A 25,282-nucleotide genomic window follows, 5' to 3' on the forward strand; every position below is an offset into this window, starting at 1 on the left:
CTCGGCCGCCGCAGAGGCGGGCTCCTGGCCCAGGGCGCCCCCTCCCCCCGCCCCCCCCCCCGCGCGCCGGCCGTGCGGGGCGGGGTCCGCCGCGCCTGCGGACAGCGAGCTCGGGTGCTGCAGTCTGCGGCGCATGGCCGCCGGGGCCCGGGCTGGGGGCGGGCGCGGGTTCGCGAACCAGCACGGGGACGGGAGAGGAGGCCTGCCTCAATTTGGACGAACCCTAAGACTTAAGAAGTCCGTACAGCGTTAAAGCTGAAGCACCATGAAATGCAGCAATTTCTGGTCCGGACAGCTCAGCTGATTATTTTCATGTTGCTACAATTTGTCAGTGAGTCTCGCCGTTTTGTTTTTTTTTTTTTTCCCCCTTTTCTCAGCTCCTTTAAAGGCGATGCAGTCTTTACTTAACCTGATAATGTGGAGGATGCAAGGTTTAGAAAACAGACTAGTTTTATTTGCTTAATGACTTGCTCGTTAAACTAAGGTGGCAGACGTTGGATGCAAAAGCATTTGAGTCATTCAGAGAGTAATACCTAAGTTTGAACATCGCAGCCGTTAAAAGGGCTTCCTAGGCCCCGTGTTTAGGCATAACTAACAATTTTATGGAACAGTTCCAGGGGCTTTCAAAAGGGATATCCAAAGATACATTTCAAATAGGAGAGCTGAATTGTAGAAGTGAGGGCAGAAACTTGGGATAGTGAGGAAATTGTTGACACTGAAGGATGCTAGGAAGTAGGGAAACCTCATGTTATTTAGAGCTTTGCAAAAACTGTATGTAATAACTGCTTTCTGCTGGTCAAGATAGATCAGTTGATTATAGCGTCCATCTAGGAGGCCCAGATTATAGTGGATATCCACTCCCTCCCAGCTCCGCCTTTCAGGAGACTATTCCATGACCATAAAGTATATAAACCCTTAGAAATGCATAAAGTGGTTAGTTAGGGTTAAAATGGGGCTTTAAAATGGGCCTAGCAGAAGCCTATTGCTGTTACGATGCTCCTCAAAATCTCCTCCCAGTGATAGTATGTTAGTAACAAAAAAGTAAACATAAAACAGTAATAATTTACAGTTTACATTCAGTTATTACCTTACTTAGACTTGGTAAAAACTTCACCCTTCATATCAGACAAATAACAGATTTTACACTGTTAATATGTATGTAGTTTATAAGGAGATATATATATATATACATACACATATATAAGGATATATATACATATATATGGATATATAAGGATATATGTGTATATATATATAAAGATATACACACACATACACAGATACATAAATATTTTTACTTCTTATATAAATGTAAATTTTCCACTCATATGAACCTGGAATACAAACAAGAGGGTTTCTTTTATTTCTAATAAATATTTTTTTGTAATCCTGTTGAAAAGTCTTCAACTCAAGATCCAAATTTGTGCATATTTTCCAAATTAGATTCCTGGGGACAGGAATATGTTTAAATATTGTCTCACTTATTCTTAAAGGAGATAGAAAATGATTAGTTTGCCTGGACCAGAAAATGAATGTTAGGGAATGTTAGGGAACCACCCTGCTTAACTCCATTTTGCTGTCTGCTCTGGATGAAAGCCATTTGGAAGCAGGCACCTCCCTTCGAGCTCTCTGCAGAACCTTAGAGCTTTCACTGCAGAGATTTGCTCCTGTGGGCCTGTATGTCTCCCCAGATACTTTCCTAAAATCATTAGCTTTGCTAGCCTTGTTTCTGTGAATTCCCTTGTTGTGAATGAGGAAGTATTTGAGGGTTTTTTCAGGTCCCTGATGACACCTTAGTTTCCAAAGAGTAATGTAGATACAAAAGGGACATTTAAATATAATCTAGTCTGGTATCTTTATGCCAGAAAAATATTGAATAATGATAAGTTTATCTGAGAGGAAAGGCTGACTTTTTTCTTCTTTTTTTATATTAAACATATTAAACTTACATAGGTTTGTTTGCTTATATTATATATAGATGCATATACTTTGTATATATTTAACAACTAAATAGTAGTTGTCTATTGCTGGAATGTAAACACAGTATTATCCACTGTCTTTTAACATTTTAACTGATTATTAGATCTTTGTTTTGTTGGACTGCATCAGGGCCTGTAACTATTTGCTTTAAGTCTTTGGTGTAATGGGAAACCCTGTGTTGCTATTCGAGCCACTCCCATTTTTGCTATATCACCGCCATTTGCTACTGTTCTACACAGTAATCAACATTTCTGATGGTTCCATATTGTGGTTTAGACACAATAGTTCACAATATATTTTGTTCCTTTAACCAGCTTTACAGGGAAAGTAAAAAATAAGTCACAATAACTTAAACATCAATTATTTTCAAATATTTGACCTTTTATTCGTATTTATTGCAGTGTTATAAAATTTATATATGCTTTTTTGTGTTGTGTTCTGTCTCTCTGCTCCCCCCCTCCCCCCACCTCCCCCTCACCCCCAGTGGATGGTATATGGGAAAGAAAATGAGTTTTGGTTTCAGATAGTACTAGATGCAATTTTAACTTTGTCGGTTAATAGCGGTATGACTTTAGACCCCTAATTGTCTTTCTCCACCTTCATTTATGAATGGGAATCAGTATGAGTTTGAATCATCTTTTTTCTCATACTGTCACATTCAAACCCAGTAGTAAATTTTCAGTTTTATTTATTTTTTATTTTTTTAAAGATTTATTTATTTATGATAGACAGAGAGAGAGAGAGACAGAAACACAGGCAGAGGGAGAAGCAGGCTCCATGCCTGGAGCCCGACGCGGGACTCGATCCCAAGACTCCAGGACCGCGCCCTGGGCCAAAGGCAGGTGCTAAACAGCTGAGCCACCCAGGGATCCCCTAAATTTTCAGTTTTATCTTCAAAATATGCCCATCAGGGGATCCCTGGGTGGCGCAGCGGTTTGGCGCCTGCCTTTGGCCCAGGGCCCGATCCTGGAGACCCGGTATCGAATCCCACATCAGGCTCCTGGTGCGTGGAGCCTGCTTCTCCCTCTGCCTGTGTCTCTGCCTCTCTCTCTCTCTCTCTCTCTCTGTGTGTGACTATCATAAATAAATAAAAATTTAAAAAGATTAAAAAAAATATATGCCCATCACTTTTTATCACATCCCCTTATTTCAAAGTATTTATAGAACCTGAAATTAGCTTGTTTGTATATTTATTTACTTATTTAAAAATTCTCCCTAATTACATGCAAGCTCTATGTCTGTTTTTGTGGAAGTCAATCTTGGTTGCCCCCCCAAAAAACACCTTATTTCATTCTTCTTTGCCAAGATAATCTCTCTCTCTCTCCCTTTCTTCTCCCTCTCTCTCTCCCTTGTCTTTTTAAAGGATATTTAAGTGCTCTATCCCAGGGGATAAAGAGAAGGAACCCTATTTCTCTTTACAAGATATTTACTTACTTTTTCAGTTTCCTTCATAATTGGCCCAGTTCTGGCCAATAGAACATAAAGGGAAGTTGGCTAGAGTATTTCTGCAAATGGTTTTGAAAGAGAACTTCAACTACCTCCATTTTGACCTCAGTCTCTACTTTCTAAGTGATTAACTTCTTTTTTCTAAACTTATCTTTCTTTTTTTAAAGATTTTATTTTTGAGTAATCTCTACACCCAACATGGGGCTCGAATTTACAAACCCAAGATCAAGAATCACAATCAGCCAGGCACCCCACACCAAACTTACCTCTTAACTCAGTCAAAAGACCCTTTGGGCAAAGCATCCCCTGATGGGAACCTAAGCTACCCCCTTGAAAAATAAGGACTGCCCTTAGCCAGCAAGATCCCTCCTGACTGATCCTAAGACAATGATCAATTTAACCTTCCCCGCCTATCTGTATGTGCCCACCAACCCTTTGCTCCACATTTTCCTCATATATACCTGGAAGTATTTTCAGTACTTTGGAGTCAGTCTTTGAAATGTTGGTCTGCTGTTTTCCTGGTGTTGGCCTCACTGAAATAAATTCCTTTCTTGTTTTACCACCACTCTCTTCTCTGCCTTTGGATTTTGTCAGTGGTGAGTGGTTGAGTCTGATCTGTTTGGGACACCCAGAACAGGGTGCTCTTGCACCTCTGTACCCCAGCTATAGTTTTCGTCTCTGATAAAAAGAGATTGTACCCTTGAGGACCTTTTTTACATTCCTCCCCTTTCCTTTCTGTTTTGGAAATGTTCTGTGAAGGTATGATGCCTATAGCTGATTTAAGATATTCCAGGTCTTAATATAAAGAGAATCAAAGACAGAACAAGTCAGTGCTCCGACACTGAAAGGTTGGCTGAGCCAACCCTTAAAACCAGCTACTTCCAGATTTATTTATTTATTTAAAGATTTTATTTATTTATATTTTTAAATATTTTATTTATTTGTTCATGAGAGACACACAGTGAAAGAGGCAGAGACATAGGCAGAGGGAGAAACAGGCTTGCCACAGGGAGCCCAATGTGGGACTCGATCCCAGGACCCTGGGATTATGCCCTGAGCCAAAGGCAGAAGCTCAACCACTAAGCCACCCAGGCATATCTATCTATCTATCTATCTATCTATCTATCTATCTATCTATCATCTATCTATCTATCTTAGAGAGAGAGCGTGCACACGTGCGTGTGCATAAGATAGGGGGAGGAACAGAGGAGGGAAAGGAAGGGGAAAGAATCTCATGTAAAACCAACCACCAGCCACCCCTCCATTCCCCCCCCCCCATATGCAGGGCTGGATCCTATGACCCTGAGACCGTGACCTGAGCTGAAACCAAGAGTCAAGATTCGGTCACTCAATGGACTGAGCCACCCAGGGGCCCCCAGATTTATTCTTACAGTAAGTGCCTAATATGTCATTTGTTGTTGAATGTCATACTGGATGATTTTTTTATTTTTATTTATTTTTTTATTTTTAAAGATTTTATTTATTCACGAGAATACACACACACGCAGACAGAGAGAGAGAGAGAGAGAGAGAGAGACAAAGGCAGAGGGAGAAGAAGGCTCCATGCAGGGAGCCCGACACGGGACTCCATCCTGGGTCTTCAGGATCACCCCTCGGCTGCAGGAGGCGCTAAACCGCTGAACCACCGGGGTTGCCCTGGATGATTTTTTAAAAAGATTTTTTATTTATTTACTCATGAGAGACACATAGAGAGGCAGAGACACAGACAGAGGGAGAAGCAGGCTCCCTGTGGGGAGCCCAATGCAGGACTCCAGGATCACGCCCTGAGCCTAAGGCAGATGCTCAACTGCTGAGCCACCCAGGCATCCCAATGATTTTTTTTTACGATTTTATTTATTTATTCATAAGAGATACAGAGAGACAGGCAGAGCCATAGGCAGAGGGAGGAGAAGCAGGCTTCATGCAGGGAGCCCAATGTGGGACTCGATTCTGGGACCCGGGGCGGGGTCACACCCTGAGCCAAAGGCAGATGCTCAACCACTGAGCCACCTAGGCGTCCCAGACTTGATGATTGATTGGGTACAGGATTTGAAGGAAACTGAGCAATGGAGGTAATTTTTAGTTTTTGAGTTTAAATAACTGATTGAATCATGGTGTTTTTCACTGATATCAGAATACTGAAGGAAGAAGTGGATGGGAACTGAAGAAGGGACACTGAAGCTAAAAATTCAGCTTTTGACATGTTTTGAGGTTTAAATGTCTGTGGTACATATACCTGAAGATGTCTATTAGTCATTCATATATGCAGATACGGAGAGAGGAGAATGATACAGATTTGAGAGTCTTCAGCATTGGCTTTAGGATGATAATTAAATCACGAAGATGGTTAAGACCACTCAGGGGGAATGCATATAGCTTGGAGAATGATAGCTTTAATAGAGAACCTGGCCTTAGTAGGGAATCTGAAGAATTATCATATTTAAAGTAGAGAAAAGGAACCTATAAAAGGAGTCTGACAAGGAATGATCAGAGAAGAACTGTTAGTATCACAGTCCAAGGAAAGAGAGAATTTCCAGAAGGAGAAGTGGTAAATGCCAAATATTGCAGAGAAATTAAACAGGGTAAAGACTGGAAAGTGTTCATTATATGTATATAGAAAAGAATATGACTTCTGTTTTTATTTATTTATTGGACAAATATTTATTTATTTATCTATTTATTTATTTATTTAAAGATTTTTATTTATTTCTGAGAGACACAGAGAGACAGAGACACACAGGCAGAGAGAGAAGCAGACTCCCCACAGGGAGCCGGATGCGGGACTCGTTCCTGAGATCATGCCCTGAGCCAAAGGCAGACGCTCAACCGCCTAGTCACCCAGGCACCCCAATAACAAATATTTATTGAGAACTTACCATGCAAGTGCTCCTTTTAAGTGTTGGGTAGGTATAACAATAAACAAAATATGTCCTTTCCCTCACTAAATTTATATTTTAGTGAAGGAGAAAGAAAATGAATATATAGCAAAGAGATGTGAAATATAATGTCAGGTGCTTTTTGGTGCTTATGAAGGAAAATAAAGTGTGGAAAAGAGATTAAAGTTACGGAGGAATGCTATTTTAGATAAAGTGATCTGAGAAGGACTCTCTGAGGAGATAATTATTTGAACAAGGACCTCAAGTAGGTGGTAGAGTGGGCATTTCAAGCAGAGGAACATCAGGTGTAAAAGCCTGCAGTTGAGGGTGTATATCTGTTTTAAAGCAATATTACTAAAGTCAGTGATATAAGAGCAGAGGAAGTGAGGGAGAGAGTATTATGAAATGAAATCAGAGAAGTACCAGTGTCTAGATCATGTAAGTGTCTTTATTATATGGAAAGACTGTTTTGTTCTAAAATTAGGGAAACCATTATACATAGTTTTGAGCAAAGATGTGACATGTTCTATTTTAGATTTTAAAAGGATTGTTCTGGCTTTAATAAAATAAAATACAGGGACACCTGGGTGGCTCAGTGGCCTTCAGCCCAGGGCGTGATCCTGGGGACCCAGGATCGAGTCCCGCTTTGGGCTCCCTGCGTGGGGCATGCTTTTCCCTCTACGTCTGCCTGTGTCTCTGCCTCTCTCTGTGTGTCTCTCATGAATAGATGAATAAAATCTTAAAAAAAAAGAGAAAAACTACAGGAGGTTAAGAGTGGAATAAAGAGTATGAATAGGAAGGGAATCTTAGTAAAGCAGATAAGAAATGATAGTTACTTGGACCAGGGTGAGCCAGTGGTAGAGGTGGTAAAAGCTGGTCAGTGTGTGGATACATTTTGAAGGTAGTACTGGCCTACCAGTACATTAAATGTAGAGTGAGAAAGAAAGAGAGGAGTCAAACATGATCCTAAGGTTTTTGGCTTGAGCAGCAATGGTGAATACTGAAGGAGGAAAAGATATAAGGAAATGAAGGGAATCAGAAGTTCAGTTTTGGACATGTTAATTTTAAGATGTAGGGTATTAGTCATCAAAGTAGAATGATGATTAGGCAGTAGGCTAAAGTGTAGAAAAGAAGTCATACTGGAGTTAAATTTAAGAGTCATCAGCATAGAAACTGGGTAATATCACCTAGAAAGAAAATGTAGATGGAAAGAGAACCAAAGATTGAAAACCCTGGAGCACTCCAGCTTTTAAAAATTAGGAAGCAGATCATATGGTCAAAGTGAGAAGCACTAACCAGTGGTATAAGAAGAAAAACATGAAGAGTGTCCTGGAAACCAAATGGAGAAAGTGTTTCAAGCAGGAGAGTGATAACTGTGTCAAATTCTTTTGGGAAATTAGGTGAGATGAGGGATGAGAGTTGACTAGTAGATTTGGCAGTGTGATGTCATTGGTGACTTGGGCAGGAGGGGCTTCAGTGGGGTGCCTGGGTGGCTCAGTCAGTTAAGCACCTACCTTCCACTCAGGTCATGATCCTAGGGTCCTGGGATGGAGTCTCGTATCAGGTACTGTTAAGAAGGCAGTCTGCTTCTCCCTCTACCCCTCCTCGCTGCTTGTGCATGCACACACTTTCTCTCTCTCATATAGTAAATAAAATCTTAAAAAAAAATAGCTTCAGTGGAGCAGTAAAGATGAATGAAGGGCCTGATTGGGGTGGGTTTGAGAAAGAATGCAAGGTGAGGAAGTGGAGAAAAGTGGAGAAAAAGTGGAGAAATTCCTCCTTTGAGGAATTTTGCTTCAAGAGAGTAAAGGGTGATAGCTAGGATAGCTGGATAGAGATGTTCAAAAAAAGGGAAGTTCTTTTAAAAATGGGAGATATTTTAGTATGTTTGCTAGTGAGAATAAATAAAAGGAGGGGAAAACTGATGATGTGAGGAAAAGAGGGGATAAATTCAGGAGTAAAGTTTTAGAGTAGTGAAATGGAAAGGACTCAGTGTGCCACTGGAGCAGTTAACCTTGGAGAGGAGCATGATAGTTTATCCACTATCCACTAGGAGGAAGCCAGAGTATGAGTACAGATTCAGGTTGGCAGTCAGATTCGGTTGTGGGAACATTTGCTCTTCTGGTTTCTTCTTTTCTCTTGCCCACCCCAGTAAAATAGGAAAATAGGTACTTTCTCCTTATTCTCTCCTTGTTTCCTTTTTCTTTTCTTCTTTTTAGAAAAAGAGAGGGGTGGGGACGGGCAGAGAGAGAGGGTGAGGGAGAGAGAGAATCTTAAGCAGGCTCCACACCTAGTGCAGAGCCCAACGTGGGACTCCTTTAATCTCACAACCCTGAGGTCATGACCTGAGCCAAAATCAAGAGTTGGAAGTGTTTGTTTGTTTGTTTGTTTGTTTGAGAGAGAGAGAGTGAGAGAGAAAAGGGAGCATGAGCAGGGTGAGGGGCAGAGGGAGAAGCAGACTCCCCACTGAGCAGGGAGCCCAACATGGGTCTACATACCAGCCAGGACTCTGGGATCATGACCTAAGCTGAAGGCAGACACCTAACCAACTGAGCCACCCAGATGCCCCAAGAATTGGAGGCTTAACAGACTGAGCCACCCAGGCACCTCTCTCCCTGTTTCTTAATAACAACAGAACCCTGATTTCATTGGGGTCAGGATGCCAATCTTCTGTTCCAACTACACAAGGGATGTCTATGTGACTAAATTTTGGTGAGTTGTTAGTGGAAGTTTTGTGGGGCTTCTGAACTGGTATATGTTTTTGGCCCTTCTCTTTTTCTTGCTTAGAATGCGGACATGATAACTGTAGTTCAACCATCTTATGACAATAAAGTGAACCTAAACCATTAGTAAGGATGGAAGAAGGTAGAGTCTAGGTCCCTGATAACATTGTGGAGCTGCCATACAAGTCCAGGATTGCCTACCTCTGGACTTCTCATTATGAGAGAAAATAAAACAATTTGTTTAAGTCAAACTGACCTTTTCCCCATTTTTTTTCCTTTTTCTAAGATATGTATGACTATTATTTGCAGCTGACTGAATTTACAACTGATGTGGTGGTGGGATCTTGTGGAATTTTTCTTTTTTCTTTTTTTTCAGTGAAATGGTGAAGAGAGGGTCATTGGCTAAATGTGAGAATTGGGGAGGGAGTGTGGGAGAGTAAGTGTATTAAATAGTCATCTCTGAGAATGGGAGAGTAAATTAACTGGGGAAATGTATTAGAATTTACAAGTATTGTTGAAGGCATAGTAGGTTTTTCTGACATTTGTGGCTATATATATAAAATGATATAGTCATCCTGGTTATGTCTTTCTCTAGTTATGTTCAGATGCCCAGGTAAGGCATGAAATAGGTAGAGAGTTTGATTTATCCAGGATTGGTGTTTTGCTGAAACTGCTAGATCACCACTGTAAAATAGAAGATAAAGTAGATGTTAGTAACTGAGAAGATAATTGAATATCTGAATGGATTTTATTTTTTTATTTTTTAAAAAAGATTTTATTTATTTGTCAGAGAGAGCACAGGCAGGGGGAGTGGCAGGCAGAGGGAGAGGCAGGCTCCCCACTGAGCAAGGAGCCTGATGTGGGACTTGATCCCAGGACCCTGGGATCATGACCTGAGTTAAAGACTGATGCCTAATCAGCTGAGCCACACAGGCATTCCCTGTGTGGAATGGATTTTATTCATTGATTCATTCATTCATTTATTAATATTTTATTTATTTATTCATGAGAGACACACAGGGAGAGAGAAAGAGAGAGGCAGAGGGAGAAGCAGGCTGCATGCAGGGAGCCCGAGATGGGACTCCATCCCAGGTCTCCAGGATCACGCTCTGGGCTGAAGGCAGCGCTATACTGCCGAGCCACCCGGGCTGCCGCTGCCCCCGCAATGGATTTATTTTTTTTTATTTTTTATTTTTAAAGATTTTATTTATTTATTCATGATAGTCACAGAGAGAGAGAGAGAGAGAGAGAGAGAGAGAGAGGCAGAGACAAAGGCAGAGGGAGAAGCAGGCTCCATGCAGGGAGCCCGACGTGGGATTCGATCCTGGGTCTCCAGGATCGTGCCCCGGGCCAAACGCAGGCACTAAACCGCTGCGCCACCCAGGGATCCCCCCCCCCCCCAATGGATTTAAAAAAAAAAAAACATGTGGTAAAAACAACAGACTTGAAAGCAAAATGAAAACACATTTTTTGAATAGTTAAAAACTCTCATGGTTCAAAAGTTGAAGAGATAAGCATATATACATTGAAAAGTTTTGCTTCTACCTTGTGTTTTTTTTTAAAGATTTTATTTATTTATTCATAGAGATGCAGAGAGAGAGAGAGAGAGAGAGAGAGAGAGAGGCAGAGGGAGAAGCAGGCTCCACGCAGAGAGCCTGACGTGGGACTTGATCCAGGGTCTGGGCTGCAGGCGGCGCTAAACCGCTGCGCCACTGGGGCTGCCCTGCTTCTACCTTGTGATGGTTAATTTTATGTGTCAACCTGACTGGGCCAAGGGATGCTCAGATAGCTGATTAAATATTATTTTGGGGTGTATCTGTGAAGATGTTTCCAAAAGAGATTAGCATTTGAATTTGGTGGACTGAGTAAAGCAGTTGGCCCTCTCCAGTGGGAGTGGAAATCAGACTGTTGAGGGCCTGGGACACTGGTGGCTCAGTCAGTAGAGCATGAACTCTTGATCTCGGGGTTGTGAGTTCAAACCCCACTTGGGCATAGAATTTACTTAACACCCCCCCCCCCCCCCGCAAAAACCGTTGAGGTCCTGAATAGGGCAAAAAAAGGTTGAATTTATTCTTTGCCTATTTGAGCTGAGACATCAATCTTCAGTGTCCTCAGTGCTGCTGGTTTTCAGGCTTCAGATCCAGACAGGAATCTACACCATTAACTCTCCAGCTGTTGAACTGCATGACTAGCTTTCCTAGGTCTCTAGTTTGTAGATCTCAGATAATGGGACTTCTCAACCTCAATAATCATGTGAGCCAATACTTTATAATCTAGATATATAGATAGATAGATAGATAGATAGATAGATAGATAGATAGATAGATAGATAAATCCTATTGGTTCTCTTTCTCTGGATAACTTTGATTAATACATACCTCTGTGCTCATTCATTCCATTTCTCCCCCACTAGCCCTTCAAATAAGCATTTGTATTAATTTGTTGTGAATTTTTTCAATGTTTCTTTATGATAATATAAACAAATATTGATTGATCTCTTTATTCTTATTTCACCCTTTTCTTATATACAAAAGTGTAGCAAACTATAGTGCATGCTGTTTTACACCCTGTTTTTTTTCATTTTCCAGTATATTCTGGATATCTTTCCATATCAACTCCTAAAGAGTATCTTTATTATTTTTATTTTTATATTCCATCTACAAAGTATCGATGTAAAATGAACATGCTTTTTAGAATCTCTAAACCCAAGGAAGAGTGTTATTTGAGCCCATTAGGACAGCTGCCTGGGAAACATGATCTTCACAGTAACAAAAGTACTCTGAGAATGAACAATTTTTACAAGGTTATATACATTTTTATACCTTATGAAAGCTCAAAGGATTATAGATTAGCATATAGTTAGGAATCACAAGTTTTATCTTAAAAGAATGCAGGGAGTAGGAGCATTGATGGATATCTCAAGGACAAGGTGGTTTTCCTTTAGGCGACTTGTGCACAAAGCAGAAGTATAATGCATACGTGGCAGGTCATACATCAGGCTTTTGGTTTGAACAAAGTTTCTGTACAGTCATGCTGACTTAGAAGAAATATAAAATGGCTTCTCTTCTGTATTAGGCCTTTAGAGAGTTCTTCTCTCATCAAGAGTATTCTAGGAGCACCTGGGTGGCTCAGTGGTTGAGCATCTGCCTTTGGCTCAGGTCGTGATCCAGGGGTCCTGGGATCAAGTCCAAGTTGGGCTCCCCACAGGGAACCTGCTTCTTCCTCTGCCTGTGTCTCTGCCTCTCTCTGTGTGTCTCTCATGAGTAAATAAATGAAATATTTTTTTTAAAAAAGTATTCTGTTGTTATGGATGTATCATTATTTATTTAATGAATATTTTGAAAGCAAGACCTTTCTTTGAAAGAAGTAGATTTTTTTAAAGGCTTTGTGGGTTCCAGGGAGTCAGCAGAACTTCATGTTTAAAGTTCATGCCAAAAATAAATAAAATAAAATAAAATTAAATTAAAATAAAATAAAATAAAATTCATGCCAGTCCCTGCATGGAGCCTGCTTCTCCCTCTGCCTGTGTCTCTGCCTCTCTCTTTCTCTCTGTGTCTCTCATGAATAAATAAATAAAATCTTAAAAATAAATAAAGTTCACACCAGGATCCCCAGAATAGGAAGAATGCATGATGATGAAAAAAAAATCATTATCCTCTAAAAAGAAGTAAGGATTCAACCAACAGACAGGAAGTGGAATCTAAAGTAGAGTAATTATAGTTTAGCTCCTTGTGGGTTCCTGAAACCAGATCCAGATTCTCATATCTTAAGATTTTCATATTTTACTCTACTGGGCCTTGGTCCTGACAGTTGAGGTTAGAGTAGATTAGCCAGTTGAGGAGTTAGTCTAAGTAAAGTAATCTTGTGTTTCACTTTCTATGGTATAGGGTGGAGGACTACAAGGTTCTTAAAGAAGCCCAACATCTAACATAGTGCCTGAGTAGTTGAATAGACATGGCTTAGGGGGGTACCTAGGTAGCTGGGACTAAAAGTAACCATACAAAAATTTTCCCTACACTCTACCGTGATGATGGGCAAAGTAACTGAGAGCCCCCAAGTACCCAGTGAAATGTAGAACTACTGAGAAGGCCAGCAAACTAAACGAGACTTAGAGTAAGGACTCTGACTAGGGACCAAGGCAGGAACCTAAATACCAGCACAAGAAGCCTGAAGACAGATGGGGTGAACAACTCATCAGAAGCCTTCAAAGATGGAAGAGAATATAGGGATCAGATTCCCTTCTTCCATTCAAGAACAATAACTAAGCCTCTCCAGGAACTTAGATCACTTCAGAGAAGATAGGAGGAGAAAGAGTTTAAATCTTGATTTAGACTAAATATTTACTCAAATGAGACCATTTTAAACAAGAAGTATCTGATTTACCTTGAAGTAGTGTTTCTAGGGGGCACCTGAGTAGCTCAGTTAAGTGTCTGCCTTCAGCTCAGGTCATGATCTTAGGGTCCTGCTCAGTGGGGAGCCTGCTTCTCTCTCTCCCTCTGCTACTCTTCCTGCTTGTGCTCTCTTTCACTCATTCACTCCCTCTCTTTATGTCAAATAAATTAATAAAATCTTTAAAATCTTTTTAAAAAAAAGTAGTGCTTCTGTCTTTGCTGAGGGTTTGTGAGATCATGAATTCCAGTTATTGAGAAGGGAAATCCAAATAATAGAGACAAAAATGTAATTAATACTACTAATGGACTTTTGGCAGAGAGGTGGGAACATTTGGAAAATTTTATATGGAAAATCAAGGGATGCCTGGGTAGCTCAGCAGTTGAGCATCTGCCTTGGGTTCAGGGCGTGATCCTGGAGTTCTGGGATCGAGTCCCACGTTGGGTTCTTTGTATGGAGCCTGCTCCTCCCTCTGCCTGTGTCTCTGCTTCTTTCTCTCTGTCTCTCATGAATAAATAAAATCTATTTATTTATTTATTTATTTATTTATTTATTTATTTATTTTAATTTTTATTTATTTATGATAGTCACACACACAGAGAGAGAGAGAGAGGCAGAGACACAGGCAGAGGGAGAAGCAGGCTCCATGCACCAGGAGCCTGATGTGGGATTCGATCCCGGGTCTCCAGGATCGCACCCTGGGCCAAAGGCAGGCGCTAAACCGCTGCGCCACCCAGGGATCCCCTATTTATTTATTTTTTAAAACATATTCATAGAGTTGTGCAGCCATCACCACTCTCTAATTTCAGAATATTTTTATCACTCCGGAAGAAACTTGGTACCCATTAGTGGTCATTCCTCATTCACCCCTCCTTCCAGCCCCCGACATCCACTAATCTACTTTCTGTTTCTCTGGATTTGCTTTTTCTGGACATTTCATATAAATAAATTATACAATATATAGCTTCTTTTACTTGGCATAATGTTTTCAAGGTTCCTTTATGTTGTAACATGTATCAGTACTTAATTTCTTTTTATTGCCAAATAATATTCCATTGTATGGAAATACAATGATACATTTATCAGTTGATGGATATTTGGTTTGTTTCTTCTCTTGGCTATTGTGACTAATGCTGTTATGAACATTTATTTATTTATTTTTAAAGATTTTATTTTTTTATTCATGAGAGAGAGAGAGAGAGAGAGAGAGAGAGAGAGAGATGGAGGCAGAGACACAGGCAGAGGGAGAAGCAGGCTCCATGCAGGAAGCCCGACATGGGGCTCGATCCCCAGTCTCCAGGATCAGGCCCTGGGCTGAAGGCGGTGCTAAACCACTGAGCCACCTGGGCTGCCCTGTTATGAACATTTATGAACAAGTTTTTGAGTGGCTGTATATTTTTGTTTCTGTTTGCTATATGTCTAAGAGTAGAATTTCTGGGTCATAATTTCACATTTAGTATTTTGAGGAACCATTAAGCTATTTTCCAAAGTGGCTGGACCATTTTACAGTCCCATGAGCAATGTATGAATGTTTCAATTTTTCCACATCCTTGCTTTTGTCTGTCTTTTTAATTACGGACATCCTACTGAATATGGGGTGGTATTTCTTTGTATTTTGATTTGCATTTCCCTGATGGCTAATGATGTTGAGCATCTTTTCATGTGCTTTTTGGCCATTTGTATATTTTCTTTGGAGAAATATTTATTCAAATCCTTTGCTCATTTTTGCATCTTTATTTTATTTTTTATTGTTATTTTTAAATAAGCTCTATGCCTAATGTGGAGCTCAAACTCATGACCTTGAGACTTTGAGATCTAGAGTTGAACACTCTTCTGAGCCAGCCAGGTGTCTCCTGAATTTTAATTAATTAATTAATTAATTAATTAATGATTTTATTTATTTATTCATGGGAGACACACACAGAGAGAGAGACAGAGATTGAGAGAGAGAGAGGCAGAGAGAGAAGCAGGCTCCATGCAGAGAGCCCAATGAGGAACTCGATCCCAGGACTCTAGGATCACACCCTGGGCCAAAGGCAGGCGTCAAACCGCTGAGCCACCCGGAGATCTCCGAATTTTTATTTTTATATTGAGTTATATTCCTTTTTTTTTTAAGATTTTATTTATTTATTCATGAGAGACAAAGACAGAGAGGCAGAGACATAGGCAGAGGGAGAAGCAGGCTCCATGCAGGAAGCCTGATGTGGGACTAGATCCTGGGACTCCAGGATCACGCCCTGAGCCAAAGGCAGACACTCATCCACTGAGCCACTTTGGCGTCCTGAGTTATATATCTTTATATAGTTTGGATACAAGTCCTATCTCTGATATTTGATTTGTATATTTCCTCCCATTAAGTGTTTCCTTTCACTTTTTTGATGGTGTTTTTTGAAGCACAAAAGTTTTAATTTTTTAAAAAGATTTTATTTAGTTAGTTGATAGCAGAAGTAGGCAGAGCGGCAGGCAGAGAGAGAGAAGCATGCACCCCGCTGAGCAGAGAGAGTCCCCGCCTGACTCAGAGCTGGATCCCAGGATCCTAGGATCATGAGTCAAAGGCAGTTGCATAACCTACTGAACCACTTGGGCGTCCAAAAATTTTAAATTTTAATGAAGCCTGATATACCTATTTTTTTTCTTTTGCTGCCTGTGCTTTTGGTTCATATCTAAGAAACCCATTACCTAATCCAAAATCATATTTACTCTGATGTTTTCTTCTAAGCTTTATAATTTTAGCTCTTATATCTAGAACTTTGATCCATTTTCAGTTTATTTTGTATATGGTGTGAGATAGGAGTTTGTATTAGTTTCCTAGGGCTCTACAACAAGGTACCACAACCTGGGTCACTTAAAACAACAGAAATTTGTTCTTTCCTGGTTCTATAGGCTGGACGTCTGAAATCAAGGTATTGACAGGTTGGTTTCTTCTCACAGCTCAGAAGGAGAATCTGTTCCATGTTTTTCTCCTAGCTTTTGGTGGTTGCCAGCAATCATTGGCTTTCTTTGTCTTGTAACATATCACTACAATTTATGCCTTCCACACTATGTGGCATTCTCCCTGTGTGTCTATTATCTTCTTATTAAGATACTTGTCACTGAGTATAGGGCCCACTCTAATCCAGTAATACTTGATCTTACCTAATTACATCTGCAAATACGTTATTTTCAAATAGGGTCACATTCTGAGGTTGTAGGTAGATTGAATTTTGGGGGGACACAATTCAACACAATACAGGAAGTTTCATTCATTTGCATGTGGATAGCCAGTTGTCCCAGCACTATTTCAGAAAAACATATTCTTTGGGGCGCCTTGTTACAGCCTGGCAAGGGTGAACGTCCAGGTGCCAGTCAGCCTTATTGGCATGGTAAGGATGGGACCACAGACTTTTCTGTGGTGCTTGCCTGGAGAAGAGCGCTTCTTGTCTAAAAGTTTTCTGTTTTGCTAAACTGCTCTTTCCCTGATCCTTTGACTTGGGAGAGCAGGTTTTGTGGTTGTTGTTTTATCTGTACTCTTTGGTTGGCCTTTCTGGATTGTCAGCTTCTTCAGCTCCAAGGAAATCAAGGCAGAAAGAAAACCTAGGGAATTCACGTCCTGTTGTTCCTTGGACCCAAGTTCTCTAGCCAGTTTGCTCCTTCTCCATCTTTTAGAGACTTATATTTGTTTTACATGTAATGTCTAGGCTTTTTAGTTAGAGAAAGGAATTAGGGAAATATGTCTATTCTACTTTTCTAATGCTTTGGATTTATAGATCAGATTTAGATGGAATTTACATCTTTGTAACTTGATACTTCCAAATTATGAATGTGATACTTTCTCTCAGCATATTAATTATAGTATCTTCATATCTCTCAAAATTTTAGAATTTTTCCCTTAGCTGTCTTGTTCATTTTTTTGTTAGATTTAATCATAAGTACTTAATACTTTCTGATTTATTGTAAATGGTATCTTTGAAAACTTTTCATTTTATGTTTGTAGTGAATGTATACAATAAAATTGATTTTTGTATATTAATTTTTTACCTAACAACCTTGCTGAACTCTTAAATTCTTTTTTTTTTAAGATTTTATTTATTTATTCATGACAGAGAGAAAGAGGGAGAGAGAAAGGCAGAGACACAGGCAGAGGGAGAAGCAGGCTCCATGCAGGGAGCCTGATGTGGGACTCCATCTGGGGTTTCCAGGATCAGGCCTTGGGCTGAAGGCAGCGCTAAACCGCTGAGCCACCCGGGCTGCTCCCGAACTCTTAAATTCAATAATTCATATGTAAATTTTATTTTTGGAATTTTTGTATACATAGCCATCCTGTAAGGTTCTTTCTGACACCAAATGTGTGACGTTTTCCACACCAACTTTTTTTTTTTTTTTTTAAATTTTTATTTATTTATGATAGTCACAGAGAGAGAGATAGAGAGAGAGAGAGAGAGAGAGAGAGGCAGAGACACAGGCAGAGGGAGAAGCAGGCTCCATGCACCGGGAGCCCGACGTGGGATTCGATCCCGGGTCTCCAGGATCGCGCCCTGGGCCAAAGGCAGGCGCCAAACCGCTGCGCCACTCAGGGATCCCTCCACACCAACTTTTAATTCTCTGACACCACTTGGGTGTTTAGCATTCAATTCAATTCTGACACTAACTGTATGGAATTAAGAGAAGACTCTATCAGTTAAGGGCTCAATCACACAAGACTATCCCCACTTCAGGTGCCAGTTGCAAGTCCCAGTTTGTCACCTATATTTTTGACTCACTGTCTATAAATTCAGGGGTTCCCACGGCCCTTTCTCTCAGGTTCAATAATTTGTTAGAAGGACTCAGTGAAACTCAGAAAACACTTTATTTACACTTGCCATATTATTATAAAGGATACAACTCAGGAACAGCCAGACAGAAGAGATGCGTAGGGCAAGGTATGGAGGGAGCATGAAACTGCCATGCCGTCTTCTAGTGCACTACCTCCCAGCACTTTGACGTATTCACCAACCCAGAAGCTCTCCAAACCCTGTCATTTAACTTTTATAGAGATTTTATTACATGTCATGGTTGATTAAATCATTATCCATTGGTCATTGAACTCAGTCCCTAGACCTTCTCCCCCTCCCAGGGAGTGGGATGTGGAGTGGGGCCAAAAATTCCAGTCCTCTAATCTTGGCTGGGTCTTTCAGTAAACCAGCCTCCATTCTGAAGCTATCTGCCCACCCCTACCCCCCACTAATAATCTCTTTAACATACAAAAAACACTCTTCTTACTCAAGATATTCCAAGGATTTTAGGGGCTCTGTGCCAGGTTCTGGGAGACAAAGACCAAATATTTATTTTTTATTATACCACAACCACATAATTTGCATTTACATTTATTCTTTTGCAATCCTTATTCCTTCTATTTGCTTTCTGTATTTACCGACTGGGACTTCATTAGAATATAAAATAAATGGTGATAATGAGCATTCTTCCATGCTTCTACTCTCAAAAGGAATGGTTTTAATGTTTTAACTTTAAATATGATGTTTGATATAGTTTTTCTTATAGATGTCTTTTATCAGATTAAGGTTTCCCTAGTTTGGTAAAAGTTTTATCATGAATGAATGTTGAAGTTTAGCAAGTGCTTTTTCTGTGTCTGTTGAGATCCTCCTTTGATTTTTCTTTTATTCTTTTAATGTGGGGAGTTATGTTGATTTGTTTCCTAAAATGAAAATGACCTCAAATTTCTGGGGTAAATCAAATTAGATCACAATCTATCATATTTTTGAATACATTACTAGAGTCAGTGTGTTAATATTTTCATGGATATTTGCATCAATATTTATGTGTGAAATTGGTCTATAATTTTCCTTTCTTGTCCTTTTTCCTTCAGATTTTGGTATGAGTGTTTGATGGCTTCATAACAGAATGCACAATCTTTTTCTATTCTGTCTATGTTGAATTTTTTTTCCCCTTGAAATTTGATGGAACTTGATAGAGCAATCTAAGCCTACCTGGTTGTGCTGGTGTTATTATAGGAAATTTTTTGTGTTTTTTTGTTTTTGTTTTTGTTTTGTTTTTAAGTAGAGGGGCTTCCTCTTTTTTTTTTTTTTTAAGATTTTATTTATTTATTTATTCATGAGAGACACAGAGAGAAAGAGAGGCAGAGACCAGGCAGAGGGAGAAGCAGGCTCCATGCAAGGAGCCGGATGCGGGACTCGATACCAGGTCTCCAGGATCAGGCCCTGGGCTGAAGGCGGCACTAAACCGCTGAGCCACCCGGGCTGTCCCTATAGGAACTTTTTGTTTGTTTACTTTTGATCAGTTTCTCTAATGGTTATAGGAGTATCAGATTTTTTATTTCTTCTTGAAGTTCTTTTCTCAGTTCATCTTTGTTTACAAATTTATTGGAATTAAATTATTTGGGCAGCCCGGGAGGCTCAGCAGTTTAGCGCCACCTTCAGACCACGGCCTGATCCTGGAGACCTGGGATCAAGTCCCGCGTCGGACTTCCTGCATGGAGCCTGCTTCTCCCTCTGCCTCTTTCTCTCTGTGTGTCTCTCATGAATAAATAAATAAAATCTAAAAAAAAAAAAACCAACAAAAAAAACTTATAATATTCTAGTTTATTCTTTCAATGCATATGACTTCTGTGGTAATGGCTCCTTTTTCATTCCTTATATTGATTATTTGCACCAACCGTTCGTTTCTTTCTTTTTCTTTCTTTCTTTCTTTCTTTCTTCTTTCTTTCTTCTTTCTTTCATCTTTCTTTCTTTCGGATTTTACTTATTTATTCATGAGAGACACAGAGAGAATGAGGCAGAGATATAGGCAGAAGGAGAGCAGGCTCCCTGCCAGGAGTCCAATGCAGGGACTGGGACTTGGGACTCATGCCTTTGGGTCTTGATGCGAGACTGAATGTGGGACCCTGAGATCACACCCTGAGCTGAAGACAGATGCTCAACCACTGAGCCACCCAGGTGCCCCAACTGCTTTTTTTTTTTTTCATAACCAGTTTGTCATAGGTTTTGTCAAATGCACTATTGTTTTGAAAGGACCAACTTTTGGCTTTATTGATAATCTTTATGAAGATTTGTTGTTTTGCCTTATAAGTTCAACTTTTAACTTGACTATTTTCTTTTAATCTTTTCTTTTATTTATTATTATTATTTTTTTAGTAATCTCTACCTCCAGGATCCAGAGTCTTATGCTCTACTGACTGAGCCAGCCAAGCACCCCTCTAATGTTTTAAGATGCATACTTAGCTCCTTGCTGTTTAGCTTTTATTCTTTTCTGATATATACATTTAACACTGTAATCGCTGTGTGTGTGCTTACACACACACACACACAAAAACCTTATATACTAAGATTTTATTTATTTATTTGACAGAGCAGGGTGAGAAGGAGAAGCATACTCCTCACTGAACAGGGAGCCTACGTGGGGCTCAATCCCAGGCCTTTGGGATCATGACTGAGCTGAAGGGAGATACTTAACCAACTGAGCCACCCAGCGCCCCCGTTCTCTGTAGTTAAGAGTCTGTTTCTTGGTTTGTCTCTCTCTGTCTCTGTTTTTCTTTTGCTCATTTGTTTTGTTTCTTAAATTACACGAGTGACATATGGTATTTGTCTTTCTCTGACTCATTTCACTTAGCATTATACTCTTATCCATGTCATTGCAAATGGTAAGATTTTATTCTTTTTATGGCTGAGTATTCTTTTTATTCTTTATATTCCACTGTATTTATATGCCATATTTTTCTTTGTCCATTCATCTGTTGATGGACACTTGGTCTGCTTCCATAATTTGGCTATTGTAAATATATTGTATATTGTAAATAATTGTACAATTTATTGCAAAACAGAGGGGTGCATGTATTCCTTTGAATTAGTATTTTTGTAGCTTTTGGGTAAATAGCCAGTAGTCTGATTACTGGACCATAGCGTAGTTCTATTTTTAAACTTTTTTATAAAATATTTTATTTATTTATTCATGAGAGACACACAAAGGGGCGGGGGTGGCAGAGACATAGGCAGAAGGAGAAGCAGGCTCCATGCAGGGAGCCCAATGTGGGACTCGATCCTGGGATTCCAGGATCATACCCTGGACCGAAGGCGGGCACTAAACCACTGAGCCACCCAGGCATCCCACTATTTTTAAACTTTTAAGAAAAAGATTTATTTATTTATTTGAGAAACAGAGAGTAGGCAAGAGGAACAGGGGGAGAGGGAGAGAGAATATCAAGCAGACTCTACACAGAGTATGGAGCCCCCAACAGGGCTCGAACTTGCAACCCTGAGGTCATGACCTGAGTTAAAACCAAGAGTTGATCTCATAACTGACTGTGCCACCCAAGCACACCTATTTTTAACTTTTTATTATATATATATTTTTTTTTAATTGGAGTTCGACTTGCCAACATATAGTATAACACCCAGTGCTCATCCCATCAAGTGCCCCCCTCAGTGCCCATCACCCAGTCACCCCACCCCCCCACCCACTTCCCCTTCCATTACCCCTTGTTCATTTCCCAGGGTTAGGAGTCTCATGTTTTGTCACCTTTTCTAATTTTCCCTCTCATTTTCTTTCCTTTTCCCTATAATCCCTTTCACTATTTCTCATATTACCTGTATGAGTGACATCATATAATGATTATCCTTCTCTGACTTACTTCACTCAGCATAATACCCTCCAGTTCCATCCACGTCAAAGCAAATGGTGGGTGTTTGTTGTTTCTAATGGCTGAGTAATATTCCAGTGTCTCTATATATATGTTTATATACCACATCTTCTTTATCCATTCATTTTTCAATGGACACCAAGGCTCCTTCCACAGTTCAGCTATTGTGGACACTGCTGCTATACACATTGGGGTACAGGTGTCTTGGCTTTTCACTGCTGTATCTTTGGGGTAAATCCCCAGTAGTGCAATTGCTGGGTCGTAGGGTAGCTCTATTTTTAACTCTTTGAGGAACCTCCATACTATGGGATATAAGATTTTGAGGGTGAAATGTTTTGATGCCTAAGATAAGGATTTGCTTTTTCTCCTGCCAGATGCCTGAGGACACTATCTATCTAAGATAACTTTGAACTAAAATCATGGCTTTAGGACTTTTGGAACATTCAAGTTCTGTGGATTACAGTTGCAAATTCATGTAAGAACTGGTTGTTTTGGACATACCTCAGGTACTCTTGTTTGTTTGTTTTTTCCCTTTTTCCTGCTTACACCAAGGCAATTTTCATTGCAATTCTAGAAGATGGAGTTAGGGTAGACTTAGTTCTGGCTCACCCTTACACTGAAGGTTAAGCCCTTTGGAGTTCCAACTTTTTGAGCAGGTACTTCACTTATTGTACTTCTCCTTTTGGGTGACCCTAGGCTTTATGTTCCATTCTAGCACTTAAAAGGCCTTAGAAAAAATGGCACCAGTGTTCCATTTCTGTCTGGCTTAAAGATTTCTTACTATCATACCAGCTCTTTGAAACTATTAAGAAAATGGTTTTATTGTTTTATCCAGAATTTTTAGTTTTTGTTGGGAGGCACATCAGAATATCTAGTCCACCATATTGCTGGAAACCCAGTTTTATCTTTTAAAAATAGATGATGGCAGGTATTAAATCACTGTGTTTTAGAGGTGCCTGTGTGGCTCAGTTGATTAAGCATCTGTCTTTGGCTCAGGTCATGATCTTGGGGTCCTGAGACTGAGCTCAGGGTCTGGGGATTAAACTCCATGTCAGGCTCCCTGCTCAGCGGGGAGTCTGCTTGTTCCTCTCCCTCTACCTCTCCCCCTGCTCATGCTCTCTTTCTCTCTCTCAAATAAATAAAATATTTTAAAAAATTACTATGTTTTTAGATTCCATTAGATGTAACAGAATGGTATATGTTTTACTTTAAAATGTCAAAGTTTGGGACGCCTGGGTGGCTCGGTGGTTGAGCGTCTGCCTTTGGCTCAGAGTGTGATCCTGGGTCCAGGGTTTGAGTTCTGCATCAGTCTCCCTGCGAGGAGCCTGCTTCTCCCTCTATGTCTCTGCCTCTCTCTCTCTGTGTCTCTCATGAATAAATTAAATAAAATCTTAAAAAAAGAAAAAGAAAAGATACTAAATGGATGAATGGATATAGTGTCACTTGTATACTTTATCGTTACCTTTTGTATGGGAAGATTACATTTGGCATCATGTAAGGACTAGTTCCTTTTCACTTTGTTGAATTTTGAAATAATAACCCAGGTTATCAATATTTTTCATTTATTTATTTATTTATTTATTTATTTATTTATTTACTTACTTACTTACCTACCTACCTACCTACCTACCTACCTATCTATCTATTTATTTATTTATTTTTTAGGACTTTGTGCATCCAATGTGAGGCTCAGACTTAAGACCTTGAGATCAAGAGTCACATGCTCTTCCAGCTGAGCCAGCCAAGTGCCCCCCAGGTGATCAGTCCTAATCTTGACACCTCAGATGACTCTCTAAGATCTCTATCCTCTAATTTCTTTTTTTTTTCCATCCTCTAATTTCTAACAATGAGAATAGCTCCAGAGAAAGCCTTCCCAGTGAAAAATTTAAAGGGCAGATAAATTACTTAGATTTTCAAAGTGTGGGATTTTGTTTTGCTTTGTTTTTGCCTTCCAAATGAATTCAGATGCCCTTAGGCCACCTTTCTTGCCTCTACTACAAACATTTTGGTCCTACAGAAAATATTATAAGATGATTTCATCTTGTGAAAAATAATGACTTGCCATTTTAGCACAATCCAGGTTCAAGAATTCTTTTTTTTTTTTTAAGGTTTTTTTTTATTTATTCATGAGAGACACAGAGATAGGCAGAAACATAGGCAGAGAGAGAAGGAGGCTCCATGCAGGGAGGAGCCTGATGTGGGACTCCTTTTTTTTTTTTTTTTAAGATTTTATTTATTCATGAGAGACACAGAGAGAGAGAGAGAGATTGGCAGAGACACAGGCAGAGGGAGAAGCAGGCTCCATGCAGGGAGCCCGACGTGGGACTCGATCCTCGGTCTCCAGGATCAGGCCCTTGGACTGAAGGCGGCGCTAAACCACTGAGCCACTCAGGCTGTCCCCGATGTGGGACTCCTGGCATCCCAGGATCATGCCCTGGGTTGAGCAGGTGCTCAACTGCTGAGCCACCCAGGCATCCCTCAAGAATTAATTCTTGTGTTTACTGTCAAACAACATATGATAGAAAAACATGATAGAAAAAACAAGGAAGGGGATCCCTGGGTGGCGCAGCGGTTTAGTGCCGGCCTTTGGCCCAGGGCGCGATCCTGGAGACCCGGGATCGAATCCCACGTCGGGCTCCCGGTGCATGGAGCCTGCTTCTCCCTCTGCCTGTGTCTCTGCCTCTCTCTCTCTATCTGTGTGACTGTCATAAATAAATAAAAATTTTAAAAAAAAAGTTAAAAAAAAGAAAAAACAAGGAATTAAAGAAAAGAAACAACCAGTAAATACCAATGACATTATCTAACATCATTGTACATAGGTATTAAACTTGGTAACTCAGAATAGCAATTATGTTGGGTCAATAGTAAATAATGCTGATTTTTACCTCTGGTGTTTTGAAGGGAGGGCAAGCTATTAAAAATGGATGAGAGGCTGGTAATTTTGAAATATTCATTGAAGCTAAATTATCATTAATAAAAGTTTATTTATTTATTTATTTATTTATTTATTTTTAAAAACGCTTTGATTCGATCTTCATCTTTTTTTTTATTTTTATTTTTATTTTAATTTATGATAGTCACAGAGACAGAGAGGCAGAGACACAGGCAGAGGGAGAAGCAGGCTCCAGGCATCGGGAGCCCGACGTGGGATTCGATCCCGGGTCTCCAGGATCGCGCCCTGTGCCAAAGGCAGGCGCCAAACCGCTGCGCCACCCAGGGATCCCCCATTAATAAAAGTT

General features: G+C 40.1%; 1 long non-coding RNA gene across 2 annotated transcripts; it reads left to right on the plus strand.

The window, feature by feature from the left end:
• Nucleotides 1-131: 131 nt before the first annotated feature.
• LOC129517336 (uncharacterized) lies at nucleotides 132-25,282 on the plus strand. Of its 2 annotated transcripts, XR_008665988.1 has the most exons (6): nucleotides 132-331; nucleotides 2,465-2,543; nucleotides 4,712-4,818; nucleotides 22,418-22,549; nucleotides 23,709-23,799; nucleotides 25,121-25,282. It is a non-coding gene; the product is annotated as an uncharacterized LOC129517336 (long non-coding RNA). The 2 variants fall into 2 exon arrangements; XR_008665989.1 differs by lacking the exon at nucleotides 23,709-23,799.

The sequence above is a fragment of the Nyctereutes procyonoides genome, unplaced genomic scaffold (assembly GCF_905146905.1).
Source record: "Nyctereutes procyonoides isolate TBG_1078 unplaced genomic scaffold, NYPRO_anot_genome, whole genome shotgun sequence".
Classification (NCBI taxonomy): domain Eukaryota; kingdom Metazoa; phylum Chordata; class Mammalia; order Carnivora; family Canidae; genus Nyctereutes; species Nyctereutes procyonoides.